Source organism: Tursiops truncatus, chromosome 6 (assembly GCF_011762595.2).
Source record: "Tursiops truncatus isolate mTurTru1 chromosome 6, mTurTru1.mat.Y, whole genome shotgun sequence".
NCBI classification, from domain to species: Eukaryota; Metazoa; Chordata; class Mammalia; order Artiodactyla; family Delphinidae; genus Tursiops; species Tursiops truncatus.
The window spans coordinates 90,970,837-90,996,724 of record NC_047039.1 but is presented as its reverse complement, the minus strand read 5'-3'; the positions used below and the strand labels follow the sequence as shown (position 1 = coordinate 90,996,724).

The 25,888-nt window shown below is 41.2% G+C and overlaps 1 long non-coding RNA gene across 2 annotated transcripts in view; it reads left to right on the top strand.

Annotated features, from left to right (window-relative positions):
* Positions 1-25,888, top strand: part of LOC117312658 (uncharacterized) — a 454,876-nt gene that overhangs the window by 50,300 nt on the left and 378,688 nt on the right. The window contains exon 1 of one of the 2 annotated variants that reach the window (XR_012332623.1): positions 4,288-5,488. The exons of the other annotated variant lie outside the window; for it this stretch is intronic. This is a non-coding gene — a long non-coding RNA (uncharacterized lncRNA). Of the gene's footprint in view, positions 1-4,287; positions 5,489-25,888 lie in introns of those variants that run through there. 2 annotated transcript variants of the gene reach the window in all.

Here is a 25,888-nt window from a genome sequence, read left to right as displayed (position 1 = left end):
ATCAGGACACAGGCCCCAATGAGGCAAATCTTCCCACAGTAATATAGACGGCATATTTCATGGTCAGGGACCCAGCAAAAGAGTTCATAGCTACAGATCAGACAAGAAAAATGAAATATTTCTCTGCGAGAAGACGATTTTCCAAGCAGAACATTCAAACCGCATATGCTGGATCTGAGGGTCAGAGGCCATAGAATGGAGGCAATATCATCATCAAAAGACAGCAGCCAAATTACCTGGATTTTTATTGTCTTTTCTCATGGTTAATAAACCTTAGTTAGGGCTTAACCAGTTATTGCACAACCAACTATAAGACATAATGCAACCTCAGTGGGTAGAAGATTCAAACTGAATTGAGCTATGGCTAGAATCATAATCAGACTGTAGGACTGACTGAAAACACAGTACCTAAAAACGCTTCACAACTGACAAAGGATTAATCTCCAAAATATACAAGCAGCTCATGCAGCTCAATATCAAAAAAAACAAACAACCCAATCCAAAAATGGGCAGAAGACCTAAGTAGACATTTCTCCAAAGAAGATATACAGATTGCCAACAAACACATGAAAGAATGCTCAACATCATTAATCATTAGAGAAATGCAAATCAAAGCTACAGTGAGGTATCACCTCACACCGGTCAGAATGGCCATCATCAAAAAATCTACAAACAATAAATGCTGGAGAGGGTGTGGAGAAAAGGGAACCCTCTTGCACTATTGGTGGGAATGTAAATTGATACAGCCACTATGGAGAACAGTATGGAGGTTCCTTAAAAAACTAAAAACAGAACTACCATACGACCCAGCAATCCCACTACTGGGCACATACCCTGAGAAAACCATAATTCAAAAAGAGTCATGTACCACAATGTTCATTGCAGCACTATTTACAGTAGCCAGGACGTGGAAGCAACCTAAGTGTCCATCGACAGATGAATGGATAAAGAAGATGTGGCACATATATACAATGGAATATTACTCAGCCATAAAAAGAAATGAAATTGAGTTATTTGTAGTGAGGTGGATGGACCTAGAGACTGTCATACAGAGTGAAGTAAGTCAGAAAGAGAAAAACAAATACTGTATGCTAACACATATATATGGAATCTAAAAAAAAAAAAAAGGTTCTGAAGAACTTAGGGGCAGGACATGAATAAAGACGCAGACGTAGAGTATGGACTTGAGGACACGAGGAAGGGTGAGGGTAAGCTGGGACGAAGTGAGAGAGTGGCATGGACATATATACACTACCAAATGTAAAACAGGTAGCTAGTGGGAAGCAGCTGCATAGCACAGGGAGATCAGCTCAGTGCTTTGTGACCACCTAGAACAGTGAGATAGGGAGGGTGGGAGGGAGATGCAAGAGAGAGGGGATATGGGGATATTTGTATAAGTATAGCTGATTCACTTTGTTATACAACAGAAACTAACACAACATTGTAAAGCAGTTATACTCCAATAAAGATGTTAAAAAAAAATAAAAATGCTTCAAATTTGCTTCCATGTGGGCTGGACAGCCAGAAATATTCAACCTGGTAGCAGAGTCTGGCAACAAGTATTTCTAGCAAGTAGTGATTTTACTCAGTTCATGGGCACAGCTATGGTTATAGGTTATAGGTGGTCTACTGATATTGGGGCAGGGCATCAGCCAACTGCTTGGAAAGGAGGCAGGAACCAGCCTCCAGTAAGATGATGCTGGCCAAAATTAGGGTGTCAAGACCACAGACCACTAGCTAGTGTTAAGAGTACGGCTCTATCCTATAACATTGAATATGAACTAAAAATTGGGGCCCAGGGAAGAAAGTCATACAGATTAGAAATTGTGTAATAATTGTGATAGGGATCACCCTGTAGGTGCATTATATAATTGGCCTAGGCAGCAAGGCTAACTCAAGAATTTCCTGAGTGTGCTAATATACTGGCTGCTCTAGTATGCACTGGCTCAGTAGAAGGCTCCTCAGTGGCTGCAACAGAATAAGGCTTGGAGGAGGGCTGACCCAGTTCTAGACTTGGCATAAACAGATTAGACTTAGACAAGCTAGGCTGCTTTGTACCTATTTTGAACTCAGGTAGTGCAACTTCAGAGGAACTCACCACACGGTATGTGTTTTAAATCTTCACAGTGTTTGTGGCTCTGACTTAGGGCATAAGCAAAGGTGTTGAGCTGGATATTCTCTGTCCCCCTAGGTGTGTCCAACACCTTCTCCATCCTGCTCTCTTCCCAGGGAGGCTGAACTCAATGAACTGCATCAACCCAGTTCCCTTGTCCTCTCTCTGCTCACTGAGTTCTCCATTGGGAAGCTAAGGCAGTCAGAGAACAGGTGGAAAGAGAGGGTAGAGTATTATTTTCTCTTGCTCCCTCCCTGCTGGGCCATGGTTTGGGAGTGTTTGCCTTCCTCACCCAAGGCCACATCCCCTGTCATGTGGCCCCTCCTTCTGCTATAGCCCTCACTGGGTTCTAGTGGCCACTCCCTCCCTTTGCTCCTTCAGGCCTGGCTAGTGGTGGATTCTCCACTTCTTCTGGGTGTACACCTTTTTGCCTCATTATTGTTGTTGGTTGCTCTTAAACCCACCAATACCTTTGTAAATACTCTTTTCATGAAACTCTGTTCTGACGAATACAGAAGTGTAACCATATTTAAGTATGAGTATTTTAAAAATTTTGTTACTTATACTATCAAAAAGCTGGAAACAAACCAAATTTCTATTGATGGAGGATTAGTTAAATTAGTTATGATCTATTTATATCAAAAGGTGTAATATTTAGCCAATAAGAATCATGTAGTTAAAATATTTAATGTCATGGGATAATACTCAATATATAATGCTAAGGAGAAAAAAATGGTATAAAATGGTATGTACAGAATGGTGTCATATACCCCCAAATACATGTTTTTAATGTGTAGAAATCAATAGGGAGAAAATACACCCAGTTATTAAAAAGGTTATCTCTGCTAGAGTTGAAGGTAACTTTTGTTTTCTTGTTGGTCTTTTTGTATTTTTTTTAAACATACTGCAATGGAAATATATTACTTTATAATCAGAAGAAACATTATAAAAAACAAAATAAGGGCTTCCCTGGTGGCACAGTGGTTGAGAGTCCACCTGCCGATGCAGGGGACACGGGTTCGTGCCCTGGTCTGGGAAGATCCCACATGCCGTGGAGAGGCTGGGCCCGTGAGCCATGGCCGCTGAGCCTGCGCGCCCAGAGCCTGTACTCCACAACGGGAGAGGCCACAAGAGTGAGAGGCCCGCGTACCGCAAAAAAACAAACAAACAAACAAAAAAACAAAATAAGAGAATACCTGTGATCTGGAAGGATATTCATCACTTGTGGGAATACTATCATATTTTAAGGGTTGTCGTAGTATACTTGTTATACATTCAGGTGAGTCATGGTAATCAGCCCTTCATATAAAGTGGCTATATAAAACGGCTTTATATAAGGAGAAGGGATGGATGTCCCTTCTCCCATCAAAACCCATGGAGACATGTTTCTGTCCTTGTTCATCCCTTTAAGGATAAAGTCAGTCTGAATGTGTCACATGCCTAAAATTTTCCAGGGAGAATTCTTTCCCCAACTCAAAAGTCTTTGTGTTGTAGTATGTAGGAATAAACTTACCATATCTGATGACAGATGGCATAAATAACAACAAGGATGCAGGGATCAAGTAACACATTCACATATGAAAGCAGAGAAAAGTAAATATCATCTCTAATTTTTGAGTGTGTTCTTTCTGTTTCTGTTCTTTGAAATGTTGGTAATCAGTTGCCTATGAGATATCCCCCAACCTGGAAATGTTCAGTAGTTGCCTCAGGTTCAGCGGGTCTTATGTCAAACTCATTAATTTTTGTTTCCCTCTGTTCCTGCTACTCTTTTTCTATCTTGGTGAATGTTACTGTCATCAACCAATTCATAGTGCTTTCGGGATGGTATGTAGAGTTAAAAATTCAAATCTGATTCCAGTTCCAGAGTCCGCTCACATATGATCTGTTGAGGTACTGGACTAGACCTTCTAAGACTTGACATTCATATCCGTGGTCTTCTTGGCTCTCTCTGTAGCCTCAGGATATCATGAAAACATCCATGATGGAAAGATGGTGCCCCAAAACTTGTGGGTTAGGGATATCAGTGTAGTTCTCTGTCATGCCATTAAATCCTATGTGAATCACACCTTCATTAAATTACATTGTTATCAATCCCATCAGTTCTTTTTTTTTTTTTTGTGGTACGCGGGCCTCTCACTGTTGTGGCCTCTCCCATTGCGGAGCACAGGCTCCAGACATGCAGGCTTAGCGGCCACTGCTCACGGGCCCGGCCGCTCTGTGGCATGTGGGATCTTCCTGGACCAGGGCACGAACCCATGTCCCCTGCATCGGCAGGCGGACTCTCAACCACTGCGCCACCAGGGAAGCCCCATCAGTTCTTTTTTTTTTTAACAGGTACTGACTTTGGTCGAAGACGGAAAAGTCCCAAGTGGTTAAACCATAAGCGAGATTGAAAAAAAAGGATTTTCCCTTATTGTAATAGATAAGTAATCTTATGTTTATTTATGAACTTGTATTTTCATTAAAGGGAAAGTAGTTAAATGGAAGGCATCTGTGCATGTGTAACAGTGGTCTTCTTACGGATAATCCCTCCTCTTCTTTGTGTCTTTCTTCTCACTGTGGCCACTGTTTTGCTTTTTAGAAGATTGTTGGACTGCCTTAAAGCTTTCTGCTAGGACTTCCTCAGGCCCCTTTTTGCCTCATCTCGTTCTTGCACTGGAATTCACACTTTGCTGTTTTCCAAGTGAGGCTCATCTATAACATTTTAATGAGAGGGGGAATTACTCATGTGCATGAGAAAATCTCTTATAATGCTTGCTTGAGTCCTGTCCAAGTTTGAGGTAAGAGATAATTGTGCCTCTGGTTGGGAACTCCATACTCTGTTTATGGTATTTAGGCTTTGTTTGTCTTTCAGTAACTTCATGATTTCCCTCCCTCTCCACTGTTTTTTATGGAAATCATCTTCCTGCTGCCTGAAGTGTGTCATTCTGCATCTTGCCAAGAAAAAAACCTCTCCATAGAGAAAATGACCCATCTCTTCCCCTCTGCAACCATCTGACTTAATTATGCACTATGCCTGGCCCCTGGAGAGCCCAGTGAGGAACATGAGGAAGTCCTGGATTGATCGCCAAGCCCTAGGGTCTTTGTCAATTACCATCTGGCACCCACGAGTCTGGCCAAATTTACAGGCATGTCTGTCTCTCAAAACATGTCAGGCTTGAAGAGTGAATCACTTTTTTTTTTTGGAGCCGCTATAAGTAGAACAGTCTTTTCCATTAAAACCCACTTTATTCTCTTCTAAACACCCCAGAGCCTCTTGAACACACCTCCACATGTGATGCCTGGGAGACTGCAGTTGAATAACATTACTCGTTTCCCAGGACTCATGGCATGCATGGAGGCCTTGCAGGACCTGGGCTTTGCAGGCAGTTGGAGGTGAGTTTGAGAGGCCCATTCTTCTCTCAGCTATCTCTAGCCCTTGAGAGAGCCACTTACCTCTCTGAGCCTCCATTGTCTCAACAGTACAATGGAGATAATATTATTTACCCCATAGGGCTATTTTAAGGCAAAATTAATATAATGCATGCAAAAGTAATTTGAAAACTAAAACACAATAAATATTAATGAATTTAATGAATAAGAAAAGCAGCACTCATTAACCATATTCCTTATCCCTGCCCTTATCTCTGCTCTTTAAGGGGAGAAAAAAGCTTTGTTCTCATTTCTTTTTGATAGGATTTCATATCATAGAATCCAATGATCCCGTCAAAGTCATGCTTTTCTAACTAGTTTTGAGACCCTGATTTGCAGTGTTATATATGAATGTTATACCTTCTGAGATACCTCTTTTGACCCTGACCTCCAGTACTTCAAGTGAATGAATGATTTTCCTGCACTACTTTGAATGTTTCCATCTTTTTGAGGGGGCGGTAGCACAACTCCATTTGTTCCAGTACCTGTCATACTCCCTCGGTATTGTTTGCCAGTCTCTCTCACTAAGCTTTAAGATAAGACAGGGTCTGGGTTCCATTCATCTCAGTCTCCCCAGGTCCCAGCATAGGGGTTGGTGCAAAGGAGGGGGTCAGGATACGACTGCCGGAAGGGGAAAGAAGGAAGGAAAAGAAGGTAAGAGAGGAGGGAAAGGAAGGAAGAAATCCAGACTTGATATTCTTAGAAGTATAATCAAGGGACACTTGTAACAATCTGTGAAAGCAACCATACTGGGAAAACGTATTATTACACCCTGGCTTCAAGTGTTGTTTTCATATTTGGGAGGAAATACATTATTTGTGTTTTGGACTAGTCCCATCAATCTGGTCTCTTCATCCCTGTCCCAGACTTCCTTTGGAGTTGTGTGGGCAGAATGAGGAGGTCCCTGGTTTGAATTGGTAACTAAAGGCTAGTGAATATTTTCCTGCTCAGAGCCAGCAACTTGTAGTTGCTGATGAGGAGATGGGGAGGAAAGCCCTCCAAGTCAGAATTCTTGGGCTTCTGCCTTACCCTCAGTGCAGCATGTAGCTGCATGTGTTATGAGAAGACTGGGAGTTTGAAGATGATAGCCAAACACTGCTCTAAGTGGATTCATATATATGTGTGTGTGTGTGTGTGTGTGTGTGTATTTTTTTGTTTGTATGTTTTGTTGTTGTTTGTTTGTTTGTTGTTGTTGTTAAACATTATGTCAATCAGGAATTATATCGGTTTGATATAAAAAATCTGTTTGGGTGTATTTCCCCATCCAAGTGAACGAGTTGAGCTGTTTGCCTTGATTTTCATACATGTCACAGAGACAACTTCTTCCTGTTTTAAATAATCTTAGCCAAATTTTGCAACTGATCCAGACATATGACAGTGACAGGAAAAGAGCACTGGTCCTAGTGTGAGAGGAGCTGTGTTTTAATTCCAGCTCTGTCACTTACTGGCAGTGTGACTCTAAGCAACCTATGAAACTTCTGAGGCTCAGTTCTTTTCTCTTTAAAGCAGGGACAATAATACCAACTTTTCTAGCTTGTTGTTAGATTTAAATGATTTGATGTGCATAAAGCACAGTGCCTGGCCCACAGCAAATCCTCGTTACGTATCTTGCACGGAGGTATCAGGGGGATGATGACATCTTTGCTTTCTTTTAAGACCTGCAGGTGGTCTTGAGAACTGGCACGGGCTGCAGGTCTCTATACTTTAGGAGAGCCTGACAGTAATGCCAGCTATACCAGAACCATGTGGAGCTCCGCCAGGTGGCTAGTGGTCACAAGCAGCTTTAGGTGGACTCCAGGTTAGTTAGCTAACAGATATAGTCATATAATATTTTGTAAACACACGCACACTAGTGATGATGGTTTTTCTTCTCCCCAGTGATGGAAACAAACAAACAAACAAAGCTTAAAATTCCTCCATCCTGATCGATAACCTGAACACATGTTTTCAGGTTCCCTCCCAACCCTGATCCACATTCAGATATTTATTTTATACATTGGTAGAACCAGAATGCAGAAACTTTTCAGTGTTCTTCTTTTTAAAGCTAATTCAACTGCTGAACTGATTGATAGCCTAAAGTCTGGGCAGGGCAGGTGCACAGCACCTGCCTACTCTTAAAGCTGGATCCTCCGTGCATTGTTCATGGGGTAAGAGCAGAGACAGTCAAATGTCTCTCTGGAAAAGAAGTTCTCCACTGGGCTAACTTTCTCCCCCAGGGAACATTAAATGATGTCTGGAGACATTTCTGGTTTTCACAACTGGTTGAGGGTGGGCCGTTAGCATCTGGGGTGTAGAGGCCAGGGATGCTGCTAAGCATTCTAGAATGCAAAGGACAGATCCCAGCAACAAAGAATGACTTGATCCAGAGTGCCAGTATTGCTGAGGTTGAGAAACACTGCTCCAGAGAAAGAACTGAAGGCAACGAAGCCTGAGAACCCCCTGAGAGTGTATAAAAAATCTGTGTGTATGGGGCTTTCAGAGAGTCTGAAGCTCTTATGAGATTCTCAAAGAGCAAGAATTGTTTAGGAGCCTGCCGTAGTGTGAGTGAATAGCTTCCAGGACTGTTGAACTTGACTGTAACTAAATGGATGGCATTTCATGCATGTGCCCCTCAGAAGAGGTGGTGGTCAGTGAGGGACATAGAAAAACTGAGTCAGGGAGGTAAAATTGGGCTCTCTCCAGGAGAGTCTGTGCTCTGAAAAGCAAACAACTGTTTACAGTCTTCCTGCCAGATCTGTCTCTGGTAGACACCAACATCTGTATCTGCCAGAGCCTGATGTTATTAAATGTTCAAATCATGTTAACTAGACTGGCGTGGGTCTGTGCTCAACAAGGATTTTAATTTCTTTTGATCTAGATCTGTGTATGGTGTTACTGTAAATTTATCACTAGGCCCCTACAGGATGGAGGCTAGGTATTATTCATTTGTATCCACATTGCTTGGAAGTAACTGCCATGGTGTTAACAGTCAATGTTATGTGCTATAGTGAGCAGGAGAATTGAATTGATTTTGTCAGCACAAACATGTCACTCCACATTACAGGGATATTTCTTCTCATAAATTAGCATATTGGTTTTCAGGCTTATGCTTCAGGTTGCTATAAGCTTGGTTATTGTGAGTTGTCTTCCCCAAATCTGCCTTTGGGACAATGACAAGATTGAATTTCAGAGTCTGCAAGGCTGGAAGGAAGACACAGGTGTGTCGTGTATACATTGGGACAGTGTTGCCTTGTGGGACATCTTGAGACAGGTTGGTTGGCATTCAGCTATTGAGGAACAATTGTAGGCACTAAAGAATTTATGATCTAGTAGGAGAGATAGACCCCAAATGTATGTTCTTACTACATTGTAGAGGAGTGTTGGATGTCATGCTAGGGAGATGGTCTGGGGAGGAGGGTGCGGTGAGGATCTTTTCTCTGAAGGTAATATTCTCTGTGCTTTATAAAGACAGCAATGAGGAGACTCTGAAAAGGCAAGAGAAGTAAGCAGGAAGACTGGTTATAAAGTGATGGCAAAAGCCCAGGTAAGAGTTTGGCCAGGAGCTGGGACATTAAGAAAGGAGGGAAGGAACAGATCCAACTCAGTAAATGTGGAATAGAATAGAAGTCAAGAATGCCTGAGCTTTTTACCTTGGGTAGAGAGGATGGCGGTGCCACCAACCAAGGCAGCAAGCATCAGCAGATGAGCAGGTTTTGATGGGAAAGTTGAGAGTTTGGATTTGGACAGCTGTGTTTGAGGCCAGTGTAGGACAAGCAGGTGTGGGATTCCACCAGGGGCCTGACTTTGCTGTTTAGATTCATGAGAGAGAGAGTTGGGCTAGAGTCGAAGAAGATTCTGTATTCTTGGGGTCGTAGGAGGCATCTGGAACCAGGGTAGATAGCTGTGGCATCTTCTAGGAAGAGGATTATGGGAAGAGAGGGGACCCTGGGAAAAAAGCTCCAGAAAGCCCACGACCAGAAATGGACAGAAGAAGAAGGATCGGCCAGTGTGACCCTGGGGTGGCCAGGAGAGTGGGAGGAGTGTCAGGAAGTCAAGAGAGGGGTGGCTTTGCAGAAGTGGTGAGTGGTCAAGTGGACAGTACTGAAGCGGGGCCAAGTAGGGTGAGACCCTGTTGTGTTTGGAAAGATCACTAGTGACTTGCCCAGAACATTTCAGTCTCATAGGGAAGGCAGAAAGGGATTTCCAAAGGCTGAAGGGTGACTACCAGGTGAGAAGCAGCAGTGGGTATGGGATACTTTGAGCAACATACAGTGGTAGAGGGAAGGAGACAGTTGGTGTCTGAATGGGATCATGACAAGTTTCCAGAATGCAAATGAGAGGATGAGAGTCAGGAGATAGGAGGAGAGATAATATTGGGTTGGCCAAAAAGTTCGTTTGGTTTTAAGCAAAATAAAAGACACATTTGTCATTTTCACCAAGAACTTTATTGAACAACATATTCATTAACTGAATGAACTTTTTGGCCACCCCAGTAGTTAGCAATGAGCATGTTTTCATGCATGAGTCCTCTCAGTTTCCAAATAAGTGGTCTAGAGCAGGAACCTCAACACAGTCTGAGCTGAGAATATCAGAATATCTGCAACCATGAGCCATGATTCTAGAACCCAAACTGTTCCCAGATGGTAAATTAGCTGTGCTAATTGTGGAAGCTATGTTCAGAGCTTTGTGCCACGAGAGTGGTACTGTTGCTATCCAGAAGAAGTAATTGAGCCTCTAAATGAGATAGGAAATGAAAGGGTGATGTGTATATGCTTAAAATGTATATTGATGCCTCCATTCTGCACCATAACTGCCCTCCTAGAGAGAGAGAAATTGTCAAATAATCTCTAGGCCTTGTAGATTCTGATTGGAAGCTGGGCACTTGGCCAGCGCAGCTTGTCAAACCAGGTTACGTGGGAATGTGCCCAAGGCTGCTGAGCATAGGCAGCTCTGATCGGTGTGTATGGGCTTGTTAGACTCAGGCTGGTTTTTGCTTTCCATCAAAGAGACACCTGAGCCTCTCGTGTAGGTATTAACTCTGAGTTTGTCCCCATTGCTCTGTTTGCTTTGGTTACTGGTGCTCAGCAGAGGAAGCCTCTTGTCTTGGTGAATGGATCTTTTCTGAGAGCATTCTTGGCAAAAGGCTTTTCCACTGTAATAATGGTGGATACCACTTACAGAGGACCCACTCTGTGCCCGAAGCTCTGCCAGGGACCTTGTGTGCATCTCTCACTCACAGGAGGCTGGCCAGGTTGGCATCAGGATTGCCGTCTTACACACGAGGAAACTGCAGCTCCATGAGTTTGGTTGAGTTGCCCAGTGTCATACAACTGAAAATTGCTGGACTGAGTTTTTGTTGGCTCTTTCTCCCTCTAAGACCACCATTCTGTGCTGCCTGCCTCTCACTTGGCACTACGTCCTGATTCTCTGATGTGTGTCCACTATGTGCTAAACAGCCCCCATAGTAGCCTACGTAAAAGGTTTTCAGGGCACATGACTTACTCTGTGTTGTTCCTTTCAGAACAGATGGTCCACACAAAAATAGCAATAAAACTCCTCCTAACCTGCCTCCTTGCCTTTGGTCTTTCCCCTGACAGTCTGCCTTCATAGTGCCCGAGAGGGAGCACTCTTAAAGACCACGTCACTCCTGCGTCTGAAAGCTCTCAGTGGTTCCCCATGACTATTGGATGACAGCCAAGCTCCTTGCCTTGGCACACAGGGCGACCCTTTATAACTTGGCTCTTGCACACATCTCTAGCCACATTCTCTGCCTCCAGACGACTCACTGTTTTCTCAAGCATGACACTGAACAGGTTCCCATGCTCCTTTACCCCTCTGAGCCTTTGCTCGAGGTATTCCTTCTGCCTGACATGTCCTTACTGTACATGTTCTCTGCTTGGTAACCCAAATGGCACCTCCTCTGTAACACTATTCTCTGACTGTTCCAGATGGCATTGTTCTAGAACATTCCATATGGAATTTTCCTTGATTGTATGTCTGAGTTCCCTAAAGTTGATGAGCAAAGGAGCAAGGTTCTGCATCCCATGCTCTATCTGAGGTCAGCTCTGGGCCTGACATGCAGTGGAAAATCAGTAAATGTAGTTCCATTGAGGCTCAATGTATTGATATTTGCAGATGCCATTGAGTTTGATGATCTTGGAGACTGGTGAGTTCCTGCAGGGGTCCCAGCTTCATCATGATGCTTAAACCTGAACCTGGTTGGAGATAGCTGGAGTGGAGAGGGAGCATCTGTCTAACCTTTAAGCTGGACTAGGCTCAACCTACTCATGAGGAACTACAATATCTTTTCTATTTTTCTTCTCCCTCCAAAGATGTCTTAGGGATCATGTTAAGAAAGTTTTACACAGGGAGCATTTTATGGTCCCCTGAAGAAAAACACCAGATACTTAATTATACGACCTTAATTAAGCCTCTATAATTTCAGAGTTGATCACTGTTCTCATGGAGGTGGAGCCCCAATATCATTTTCTCCTTTCCCCCTTGAATCTTATCGTGGTGTCACACATACAGCTTACTCTGTGTTTTAGGTGCTTCTTAAACGTTCATTGAATTGAAGAGCTCTGTTTCTACAAGGCAGGGAGTATTCTTATTTCCAACTTAGGGATGAGAGAACTGAGGTTCAATACAGTTTTGAAAAATCTTATCCTTTGCAAATACAGCATCCTTCATTTTTCCACTTGTAACACTTTTGTCATAGCCAGAGGTCCATAAAATGACACTTCTAGGGCCAATCTGATGTCACTCTTACTACAATGTCACTTCTAACATCCCCAAGGAAGGATAGATGGCCTCCTTCTCATTCTTTATTATCTCTGACCTTTACTTTAGGGACTGTGTACCTATCTGTGGGAGCTGGGGGTTGTGTCGATCCCTCATGTTTCCCAGTTGTGAGTGTTAGTGTCCGGCACATACTAGGTGCTCAATGCTATGTCTCTCTCTTTTTTTAAAAAAATTTTTATTTATTTATATATTTTTGGCTGTGCCACACAGCTTGTGGGATCATAGTTCCCTGACCAGGGATTGAACATAGGCTCTCAGCAGTGAAAGCGTGGAGTCCTAACCACTGGACCACCAGGGAATTTCCCTATGTCTCTTTCTTACAGAGATGCTTTACCGGACCTCTTCGTTGGGTTTCTAATTTTAAAAAATCTATTTTTTCCAAAAGTTAGCCTCCAGGATTTTTAATATGCTCATGACTGGGCTTAGAAAAATCCTTCAGTTAGGCAACCTGATCACTATTTCAAACAGGGAGGAAAAATCACATTCCATAAGAAATGAAACATTTCAAAGTGGCAATGCTTTGAGTGACTCCAGTGCTGCCTGATCACTTTTCTTTTTATTATGCAAATCAGGTAGGTATCCTGTTACTTCTAGGTCTATCTACTGTCATTGATGATCTCCACATGGATGGTCTTTTGGCATCATCTGGCTTGTCAGTGAAGCCCAGTTCTCAGAGTCCTGCTGTGGACATTGTGTTGTTTTGTCTATTCACAGAGTATCAGACCTGGGAGGGTCCCAAGATCCCATCTGGCCCAATGCTTCCTCATTTTCCAGAGGCCCAGGTGGGGAGGAGACTCATGAAATGTACATGGGAGTTAAAGCACAGCCAAGAGTGGACACTTCCTACTCTCTGCAACCCTCAACCTCCTGCTGTTAGTATTCTTTTACTTTTCCTGAATTTAGGTTTATTACTATTCCCTTGTTAATGTCAACCCTTGATGACTTCCACAGAGAGCAAGCATCCCTGTAAGCGTTCTATCAGTTCACTTTCTGGAACACACAAGTGCTGGAATTCTTGTGCATGTCCAGCTCCCTCATTAACATCTCTGCCTTGTCTTTGCTTCTGCCAAAAATACAGTGTGATTTCCTTCAGGCATGGCAGGGAGAAGGGATAGTAAGGTGATGCAAGAGGCTTGTCTGCCTCTTAGCTCCCTTTGGAAAGGAGCTAAACTGCAGATATACAGTTTGATTGAGGGACGTTACAAAATCTTGATGCTAATTACAATGGCATTCAGATGGCTGTGTCTCTGACATGATTGTGTTGGTACCAGTATTGAAGCACATGACATTGACAACAGACAAAAATCTTTGTTTTTTCTCAGCTCTAGCAAGACCTGTGTGCATATGTTTTTCCAAAGGCATAACCTGAGAGTTAGTCACAAGAGTCGTTGGTCTCGATAAGATATTACCTGCAAAAGGAGCTCTTGGGTTTAAAAAATGTGGCCAGGGGCTTCCCTGGTGGCGCCGTGGTTGAGAGTCCGCCTGCCGATGCAGGGGACACGGGTTTGTGCCCCGGTCCAGGAAGATCCCACATGCCGCGGAGCGGCTGGGCCCGTGAGCCATGGCCGCTGAGCCTGCGCGTCCGGAGCCTGTGCTCCGCAATGGGAGAGGCCACAGCAGTGAGAGACCCGCGTACCGCAAAAAAAAAAAAAAAAAAGAAAAAGAAAATGTGGCCAGTGTGGGGTAGGTGGAACCCTATCAAATTAAAGCATGGCGAAACGTTTGCAGAATGAAAACTTGATCCCAGGCTTTGACTGAAAGTCAAACAGATTTGCTTTTTAAAATTTTTTATCCCATTAAAGGAAAAAGGAAAAAGGTTTGATTGACTTTTGTTTTTCATTATTTTTTCATTTCACTTATATCTATACTTCTGGCTTCGAACTGTGACTAGGGAAAGTGCCAAAATATTAGGCAAGGATGTCTCCCTGGAATTTAAGTCTGACCAAAGGCTGAAAATATGAAAACTCCACCAAATGAAAGAATCCAAATTCCAGGCCTGTTGTGCACACCATGAGTTTAGGGGCATTTTCCTCAGACTTTTTAAGGTTATTACATTATTATGTTTCACCAAACTAAGTGAACATCTTCTAGTTCATTAACAGGTCTTAAAGTAAGAAAGTTGGCCATCAGAAGAAGAGGTGTGGGGAAGTATAAGGAATGACTACTTTTTTAGCCCTGAATATACTACATACACATATCATTTCATAGAATCCCCGTAAAAGTTCTGTGAGAATTCATTTTGTAAGTGGGGAAATTGAGTGTGAATTTCCTCACCGAGTGTGAGTTTCCTATGGTTGTACAACTAATAGGAGGCAAAATTGGGCTTCAAAACTCAATTTGATTCCAAAACCCTTGCCCTTTCCACTTCTTATTTCCTGATCACCTATTTGGAAAGAACACAAAATGACAGTTCCCTTTCTCTCTTCCTTAGTCTTCCTGATTCCTGAGCGTTGGCTAATTGAGTTTTGTTTCTTAAAGTAATAGTAAGTAATTTACTCTAGTAAGCCAAAAACACTGGCCAATAGAGACGCGGATGGATCTAGAGACTGTCATACAAAGTGAAGTAAATCAGAAAGAGAAAAACAAATATCATATATTAATGCATATATGTGGAATCTAGAGAAAATGGTACAGATGAACCAGTTTGCAAGGCAGAAATAGAGACACAGATGTAGAGAACAAACATATGGACACCAGTGGGGGGAAAGGGGGGTGGGATGAATTGGGAGATTGGGATTAACATATATACACTAATATGTATAAAATAGATAACTAATGAGAACCTGATGTATAAAAAAACAAAAACAAAAAACAAAACAAAACATTGGCCAGGACCTGAGATTCGTAAGTATTGTATGTTTAGATGCTGAACTGGGGTCAGGAATATAATATTTACGTCTCTATCGTTTGATGATGATTTATGGCACCACGACTTCCTTTTAAGATTATGATATCAAACATTCTTAATTTAGGCAGGCTGGTGTGGGTGGATAAGCACTGAATTTATGGTCAGGAAACTGGAGTTTAAATTTCAGCTTTGCTACTAACTTCTTGGGTGACCTTGGGGGAATTTCTTCTTTCTGGATCTGAATTTCTGTGTCTTAACAATTAGAGGGTTGGGCTGTAGGAGATAAGGTAACTTCTGACTCTGACATGCTGGGATTTTGTCACACTTGATTTAATTGGATGTTTCATGAAGGTAGGGACTTTGTTTATTCACTGCTATATCCCCAGGACCCAGAACATGTGCTAGCACGCAGTTGGCATTTAATATACACTTACTAAGTACATGAATGAATCTGCTTCCTTTATGAACTCAGTATAGATTAGTCAGGTATTATTTATTGAGTACCTATTGTATGTTAGGCACTTTTTCCTCTTCATTTTTCTTTTTCTTCCTCCCTGTTTAAGTCCTTCCTGGTTTGCCTCCTACCCAAATCACTTCTTTGGATTTGCTCTTAAGTTGCTCAGTAGCACACTGGATTGGAGTGGGGCTAGGGTAGGTCCCTGGGGAAATCATACAGCCCAGACCTAGCCTATTGACGCATACTGAGGGATCAGTAAGGAGAGGCAGTGGCAAAGAGTGGGAGGTGAAAGAGCTGGATCTTTACCCAGAAATTCAGTTTCTTCTCTAAACTTGTTGGACTAGATCAGCTTTTATCAGATTGGTCTTTTTTTTTTTTTTTTTTTTGGCCGTATGAGGGCCTCTCACTGTTGTGGCCTTTCCCGCTGCAGAGCACAGGCTCCGGACGCACAGGCTCAGTGGCCATGGCTCACGGGCCCAGCCGCTCCGTGGCAGGTGGGATCTTCCCGGACCGGGGCACGAACCCCTGTCCCCTGCATCGGCAGGCGGACTCTCAACCACTCTGCTACCAGGGAAGCCCCAGATTGGTCTTATACTGAATACTCTCTGTCCGAGATTAATAGATATGCCGCACAAAGGGAGTTCTGTAGTTAAAAAAAAACTTGGGAAACATTGGTCTAATTAAAAATAAACATATGGTTAATAAAAAGTTGTAAAAGGTGTCTGTACTGTGAAGCTTCTGAGAGCCTCTAATATGCTAATACATATTATGATTCTCTGAGAGGGAGCTACAGGATGAGGCTTGGACACCTTGAGAGATATGAGTGTTCAGAGCAGTTAGGTGTCCCACAATTTGTACAGCCCTTAAAGTTTTCAAAGAGTGAGCTGAGCAATAGACTTGGTCCTTCCAGATCTGGAACTGTTGAATTTAATAAAATACAGTAGTTCCACTAGAGAATAAAGGACATCATTAAATCATTAAATTTCTATGGTATATAATTTGACACACTGAAACCTGGCAATGGCAATGGGAGGGGTGGCGGGCTAGGTCTTGGGGACAGTAGAGAGGTCGCTAAGTCTTTGGTTCCCTTCTTTGCATCATTTATCTCTTACAATTTGTAAACAATTCATGATCTAGAGCCATCTATTTCTAGAGGGCAGGTCACCTAACTACTTAATCTCTCCATCTGCAAAGTGGATGAGAGGAGTACACAATAATTTTCCAGCTCAAATGGTTGATGATTTTGCGATTTGCTCTCTAGTTACTCATCAAGAGCAGGCCCAACCTTGAATGCATATGAGAATTAATCATGTCATGGGGAAATGAAACAATATTTGTTTTTATTATGCCACTGTTAATGACGTAAGGTTCACCATGACCCTGACTGAATGGTGCAGGCAGGGGCTTGTAACGTGAGAAATGGATCCAAATGCATTACTTGAGCAGAGAGTAGGAAGCATTTAAGTTCAGATCTTTTGAGTTGGGATATGGCTAGGACAGTTTCTAGAAGGGTGAAACCAACCCTGGTGAATTGTACATTGTTGGGTTGGTACTTGTATATTCTTATTTATACCATGTTTTTTGCCATCCACTTTTATTTAATGCAATGCAAATAATAAAACTAACAAAATTGCTATCACTTAGAGAGTGACTACTAAGTGCCACATATTTTCCTAAGGACTTTACACATAGAACATCATTTAATTTTTATAACTACCCATTAGGGATCTATTATTTTTGTAATAGATATGAGGGAAATAAGCCTTAGAGAAGTTAATTAACTTGCTTGAGATCCCACTTGATTGCATGAGAATTCAAACTCATGCCTGTCTGACTTCACAACAGTGATGTGCTGGCAAATATTTAACAGCCAGCTTTCTTTGGGGAAAAACAAAGCCTTGATTTGTTGTGTTTGCTGATTTCTGTGGTGTAAATATTCCCATCATGGCCAAACTCCAGTTATCAAGGTAATTACAGAGTTGAAAAGAGATGTGCACTATTGGCTCTATGGAGCTAACATGACCCAACGCCAACTTGTCACTGCAACAGCTATGCTTTTTCCCCCTCTACCCTGACCCATTTGCTTATAGTCAGGGTCATGGAGGAGTTCTGTTCAGTGTCTGGGTTTATAACTGAACAAGTAGGGGCAAACTTTCAGCTTCAGGCTTATAAGATGCAAGAGTCTGGAATTTTCTCCTATGGACAAGAAAATAGTGTCTCTAGACACTAACATGATGACGAAAATGATGATCATTATGATCGTGATGATGATATATAGTATTAGCAGTAGTTAAAATAGCTATTTTTTTTAGAGTGTAATATGTGCCAGATATTGGTCTAAGCTTTCAGAGAGGCTACAGAATGGAGTGATTAAGAGCTTGGGCTCTAGATTTAGACTGCCTGGGTTTAAATCCCATTCCATTTGTGCTAGTTAGCTCTGTGATTTTGGGCAAGGGATAGTATTAGTACCTACCTAATAAGGTTGGTGTTGCTTAGAACAGAGGATTTTATGAGATCCAGAATGTAACATAATGGTAACTAAATTCTAGCTACCATTATGTCACATTCCTGGTCTCATATAGTTTTTACACCAGCCTTCTCAAAAGGTATTATTATTCCTTTTTCACCAAAGAGAAAACTGAGGAACTGAGAGGTTTAGGAAGAGGTTAGACTAGGACTGGAATTCTGGTCAGTGTACTTATAAAACCTGTGCTTCTATCTTTTAGACCATTTTGGATATATTTTGCAGATAAAGAAGATAAGGCTCAGAAGGGTTAATTGTTTGTCAGAGGTCAAACATCCAGTAAGTAGCAAAGTCAGGATTCAAACAGAGGTTTGTGGGATCCTAGAACCCTGCTACTTTCTTGAAAGTATTAAAACATCATGATTTGTGGAGGTCTCATTGGTGACAGACCCTGAGGCTGAACTTTCTTAGTTTCTCTCTCTGCCATAAACTGCCCCTCCAACACCTGCTAAGAATCCATATTTGTCTCTATGAATATGCAATACATACGCACTTGAATTTGGTCTGTGTATTACATGCGCATAGCAGCTCACATTTATACAAAAGTGACATTTTCACCTTAGATGAACTGAGGCAATAAACAGAAATTTATAATATCCCCAATAGTAAAGCCTCAAGAGAAAGAGAGAAATTTGGGGCAGGATTTTCAAAGTAGAAGAAATACCCCTTCTTTGTGTAATTGGCTCTTTGTCTCTCTGCACCACCTACATTTTCTTCCTTTCTCCTATCCTTTCCTCTCCATACTAGTGTAATGCACTGGAAAGTACTTGGACAGTAGAATCTCATTCATTCATTCATTCAACCAATGTATAAATACCTGTGCTCTAGGCAATAAAAAGCTCTATTATTGCTCTATTTATTGCTCTAGGCAATAAAAAGCTACAAATGAAAGCTGTCAATATCATTGCTATTGCAAATTTGTCCTTTTCTTAGTAGAAAGCAGGTAATAAACAAGTCTAAAATATGTTAGGTGTTCTGAAATGCTTGGAAGAAATATAAAGCTTGATAAGAGACAGAGTGATGGGGTGGTATTTTAGATAAATTCATCAGAGAAGCCCTCTCTGTTGTTTGAGCAGAACCTCGAATGAATCCATGTAGATATCTGAAGGAAGAGCATGCCATGTACAGGAAAGCAGGTATAAAGACTGGAGGTAGTAAGTAATATGTCTGGTACATTAGAGGAATAGTAAGTAGGTCTTTGTGGCTGGAGTGGAGTGAACAAGAGAGAGAATGGGAGGAAGTGATATTCCAGTTAACTATCTAACTATAGTTAGCATAGCAAACTCTAACTTAGTGGATTGAAACAATTATTATCATCTGTGATCCTGGGCTTGGCTGGGTGGTTTTTCCTTAGGATCTCTCACATGGTTACACTCAAGTAGCATTTAGGCATAGAGACATCAGAAGGCTTGATTGGGCTGGGAATACAAGATGGCTTACTTACATGGCTGCCATTGGTGCCTAGGATCTCAGTTGTGGTTGTTGACTGGAATGCCTGCCCATGGCCATGTTGCCACCATGTTATCTGTGTTTCTAACAGCATGGTGGCCTGAGGGCATTGGACTTCTTACGTGGTGCTTCAGGACTCTCAGATACCATGCTGCTAGTCAAAACTACTAGTCCTTTTAAAGACTTGGGCCTGGAACTGGCAATGGGTCACTTCCATCATACTCTTAGTTGTACTGTATTCAGATTCAAGGGGAGGAAAAATAGATTCCACCTCTCAATGGGAAGTGGTTGGTTTTCATCCATCACAGAGGAGATTAGGAAAGTAGTGAGGGGTCATATCAATGAAGCGTGGCAGGCCCTGGAGAAGACTTTGGATGATGTTTTCTGAGTGTGATAGGAAGCCACTGTAGGGTTTTGAGTGAAAAATGGCGTGATCTGTTTTATGTTTTACAAAGATCGCTTGGGCTGCAATGCAGTCAGACTAGAGAGTGATAAAGGTGGAAACAGGGAGACCAGTTACGAGGCTTCTGTAAAAGTCTAGTGAGAGATGATGGTGGCCTGGATTATTGTGTAGTGGAATTATGAGATGTGTTTCAATTCAGCATATAATCTGAAGGAAAAAACTTCAGGATCTGCTGATAGATTAGATATGAACTGTGAGGGAAATAGAGAAGTCAAAAACACTTCCTCTCTGGTTGTTTTGGCCTATGTGGGAGGAAGTATAGCATTGCCATTTTCTAAGATCAGGAAGACAGATGAAGGATCAATGCTTTTGGGTAGTGGGTGTGGAGATCCAGGGTTCAGTTTCTGATGTATTAGGTTCAAGTTGCTTATTGAATTTCCATATGAAGAAGGCAAATAGTTGGTTAGATAGACTAGTCTGGAGTTCAGAGGAGAGGTTAGGCCTCTGGAGATATAAATTTGGGAATCATCAGTAAGTAGCTGGTAAATAGAGGACTGGATACAATAATCTAGGAAGTGAGTGTATAAATAGAGAGTGGGTCTGAGGCTGAAGCTCTGGACCCACTGCATGTTTACAGGCTGTGAAGATAAGGAGATTCCAGTAAGTGTGTGGCCAGTGAGATAGGAGGTAGCCAAGAAAGACCAAAGGAAGAAGCTGTTTCAAGGAGGAGGGATTGATCTGCAGTGTCCAGCACTACTGAGAATTCACGACTGGTTTTTGGCAACACGGCCCCAGAGTTTGTCTGCATCCCAACTCTGCATGACCTCAAGCAAGTTAGTTTACCTCCTCTGCTCCTTAGCTTTCTCTTCTGAAAATAAAGATAATACTACTGATCTTACAGAGTTGTGATACTATTAAATTAAATGATATTTTATAAATTATATAATATATGTATACATCTCTCTCTCTCTCTCTCTCTATATATATATATATTTTTTTTTACTTAGTTGAGTTCCTGACATATAATAGTGGTGAAAAATGTCATTCAGTGTCCATCATCTTCCCCTTTATCACATGCCTAAACGCCACAGGAAATTTCCAATTTTGAACCATTTTTAACCTCTGAAATAGCAATTTCACATGGTTCGACTCAGTAACTGAATTAGAATTATGTGTTCCAAAAAGGGCAGGCTTTTGCTGGCCTATTCTCTATAATAAGGTTTCTGATTTCACATTTCCCACTTAATAAGTTCTCCAGGAGAAAGCTCTCCTGGTAATAGCTTCTAAACTGCTCTCTGATTCTATTCATTTTCATGTTGGCACCACATCAAAGCCCACACCACAAGGACCCAGTTTCATTCACACATACCGCTTGGCATTTACAACACAGAGGTATAAACTCAGCTCTTCTTGTCTACTTCCTGTGGGCCTGCTGTGATGCTCATCCTTTTTGGAAGGTCTGGTAATTTCCTGTCAGGTGTCGTGCCTGCAGTTTGGAGAAGCTGCTGCCAAGTGGACTCTGGTGTTAACTCTAGGGGTGACCGTATCCACCAAGTTTTATTCTGCCAGAAGTCTTTGCTCCTTTGACATCCATGGGCTTCCCTAGGCACTAATGCTCGTGGATCTGATTAAGTTGTTGCCCAGTTTCTTCCCATCTCTTAGCTCAGGAGAAACATAGCAAAACAAAAGCAAAACTGAAATTATTTTCTGTGCTCCAAAATTTGGCAGAAACTAGAAGAAAAAGTGATTAAGGTCTATCAGCAGCATGATTTCCCAATGATGTGCTTTTTCCAGAGGCATTTTTTAAACTACCTGCTACCTCTCTTTATCTTAGCTCCTTGCCCTGGGAACTTGAGTTTACTAATTAGCTTACATAGTAAAAGCTAACTCATTAAGGCCTGAATTCGCCACCGACCTTTCTTCTCACTGCAAAGGACCCCCCCCCCCCCTTTAAATGAGCTATACTACTCCCTTTCTACAAAAAAGCAAGTAAGTCCATTTTGAAAACAAGCCCAAAGGGTTCAATGAAAAAAAAAGTTTTCTTATTTTTCTGTCCACCATTCCAGCAATAGGAAAAAGATTCTTAAAACTTCAGCAAGAAAGAGTGACAGCTTTTAAATAAAATTGTCCTATTTGGTGTATAGTGTCACTCAGAGTTCTGAGAATGAACACATATTAAGAAAGAAAACCCTGCAAACATGTTCTGAGCTTCCTATCCTTAATCAGGTACAACCATATTCAAAGGAAGTGGAAACATGAAAGACATAATGGGAGAGGAGGAAAAAGCAGCTAATAATTACTGTACATTTTCTATGTGCTAGCCTATGACCCGAATTATGTTTCAGACAATCCAGAGAGCAGGTAATGTCTATATTTTACAGGTAAAGAAGGTTAGGCTCACAAGGGTTAACTGGCTTGTTAAAAGTCAAATAGCTGATAAGTAGCAAAGTCAGGATTTGAACACAGGTCTGTGGGTCCCAGAACCCTGCTACTTTCTTGAGCATATGAAAATAGTGGAAGAGTCTGAAGGTGGATTCTAGGGGCTCCAGGACTTCCTTTTTCCTATAAGGTGTGCATTGTGATGAAAGAAGGGTTTTGATTTTCAAGAACTGCCTGCAAATGGCACGAGTCTCCAAGAGAGCCATACAGTGGCAAAATTTGCCATTGACCACCTAAGACAGAGTGGCACAATGATTAAGAGCATAGACTCTGAAATGGAGCTGCATTCCTATCCTGAGTGAGCTTGGGTAAATCATTTAACGTCTTTGATCCTCAGTTTCTTTATCTGTGAAATGGGAGTTGGTAATTAGTCCCTACTTCATAGAGTTTGCTGTAAGCATTAAATGAATGTAAAACATTCGGTCCCAGTACCAGGCAAGAGTCAGACTTTTAGTTTTTAGTGAAGTCTGTCAAGATACTGCCATCACCTAGCTCTTATGTATAGGGAGCATAGGGAAAGCATTATCTTTTGCACAATTGTTGGATAAGCTTTGGTGTTGACACGTGTCTCCTGGTCTTCTTTTGTTTCAGGAACTCAGGGTAACTAAGTGCTTTAGGGAGCAAAACTTTTAAGTAACTTTTAGCCTACTCAGCTTAATACACCTACCAGGAGGAAAATCCCCATGTATACAGAGACTCTCCAGTCCGTCTCCAGTGCTACAAAAATATATCAAGACATCTGTGTTTGCCATCCACTTACCCTATTTTTTGTCTTCCTCACCACTGTGTATTAATGGGAAAAGCCTAGACTGGTATAGTGGACATTTGTTGATTTGCCTCTCTAGCATCCATTAGCCCTTCTTCCTTCTCAAGGGCTCCTGATTTCCTGTGGGGTTTCATGTAGTTCCACAGAAGCTGCCTGTACCCCAGGCTCCAGGAGAAGGAGTGCATTCTTCCCGAAGCCTCTATGATGGCTTTGGGGGAGGGGGACATGTAACCTAAGTTATTCCAGTCAGAGTGAGTCTCAGGATTTTGCCAGGAATATTGGGGCAAAAACTTTCCTGCTAGATGTGGATGAAGAATCATCAGGCTCTTGCAGTTATAGACAGCCATCTTGCAACCATGATGGAGGCTGGTTTTAGGGTGAAGTTGGCCCCGTAGAAGGCAGAGGAAAAAAGATGGGACAAGTCAGGTTCTTGGTCATATCATTGACCTGATCAAGCTTCCTTGAATCCAGAACCATTTCTTGACTTTTCTGTTACAGAAGTCAAAAACTTATTTTTAATGTTAAAGCTTTGCAATTTAAAAATTCCCAACTGACATAATTGGAGGCAGGCAGCTTGTGTTGTTGGGCTAGTTCTGCAAGATTTGTAACATCTCAACTTCCACATCTGTAAATTGGGAGTTAAATGAGATTATGGAGGTGAAAGCATTTTTTAAACTCTAAAGTAACTATAAATGTGAGTCATTATTATGATATTTAGTAGTATATGTTGATGTCATAATGGATGATTCTGTGTTTCTTTCATATCAAAGCCTTGTTTTGGCAGCTTGGGTTGACCCCCAAGCTATAGGCAGGCTTCCATGACTGGCATTTTTGCATTTCATCCTTGTAGGTTTTGGTAGGTGATGGGGTCCTGAGGATTTCATAGAGAACCTGATGCTTTGTCAAATCACCATGAACAGGTTTAATCTTGATAGTAATACGTATGACAATCATCAGTAAGTAGTTTCTTATTCTTTAATTTTCCTTCAGCTGGATTTTGAGGGTTTAAGTCTAAGGTCTCTTTACCAGGGGGTTACAGCAATGTAATGACAGCAATGACGAGGACACAAAGCATCCAGATAACTCAGCAAAAGGAAGGCAGGTATCTTTAACCCAAAAAATAAGAACAGCGATAAGTGATCATTTTGTAGCATTATCTATCAAAAGGCTTTTCTTGGTATGGGAAAAGAAAGGAAAATTACGTTTACTGAGTAATCACCCTACACCCATTACCAAATCAGGTGCTTTCCTGTGGCATCTAAATTAATCTGGTAATAAATCTTTTACCCCATAGTAAGAAACTCTCTCTAAGCCCCAGACAGTATAACTGTCAGACTTGTAATACCTTTCATGATCCAACGTGGGACAAAGTGGAAAGATGACCAGACTTGGACTCAGAAACTCTAGGTTCCATTCACTTAACTTTCTGGAGCCTCAAATTTTCGCTTGGTAAATGGGCATATTTAGACTACTATGGCCCACTTCAGGGGCTTCTGTGAGGATTAAATTAGACTGCATATATTAAATACTGTGATATGCTACATATTATTATCATCTTTATTAATGTCAGATAGTAAACCCAGTGACCACTTAAGCTAATTTTGGTTTCAATTACTATGTCTCAGTTTCTGATTTGGAACTTCTGTGTTTAAAATAATTCTGTGTTTTCTTGTTTGCCAAATGTGCAGAGCAATAAAAATATAAAACTCATTCCAGCAAAACACAAAAAATATCATATATAGGATTATTTTCTTTAAAGGCTTCAGCCGTTCCTTCTAAGGATGATTCCCAGTTTGAACATACATGGTGTTATCCAGTTGCAGTAAGTTTTGTGGAATATTATGACATATTGTAACACATGTGAGATGAAAAAAAATACATGTCCTTAACGGCTAAAAGAGATATGGATTTATTTCACTTATTTATAGAACTACGTTCATGCAAAGCCTCCGGGAAGTTTGAAAAATAAAACAAAACATAAAACAGTGATAGAATGCAGAAAGGTAAAGCTCAGATTCCATCACTGGTCAAGAACTTCTAATCCCATCTGATACTAAACTAATTAAATGGCTACTCCTTGACTTACATGCTCTTATATTAGGATAGTAACTTCCAAAGAGTTGAAACTTTTCATTCTAGTGTTCTAGATCAATGATGTGCAAAAGAAATATGATGCAAGCCACAAATCAAAGCACATATATAATTTTAAATTTTCTAGTGGCAACATTTAAAAAAGTAAAAAGAAACGGGTGAAGCTAATTCTAAAAATATATTTTATTTAACCCAATATATAAAAATATTATTATTTTAACATGTAATCAACATAAATTTAAAAATTTTTCAGTTTTTTTATTTCTAATATTAACATTTAAGGATATAACTTTGATTTAAACCAAGTTACCACCATTTCATACATTATGATATATTGCAATTTCAGTATCATTCAGTTCTAAAATTTTATTTTTTTTACTTTTTTTTAGATGTTGTAGACTATCATTATTGTAATCTCCTTCTCAGTTACTGTTTTCTTTTTAATTACTTTTTATTGGAGTATAGAAGCTTTATAATGTTGCATTAGTTTCTACTGTACAGCAAAATGAATCAGCTATATATATCCCCTCGTTTTTGGATTTCCTTCCCATTTAGGTCACCACATTGCATTAAGTAGCATGTATTCAACATAAAAATTTTAATGAGA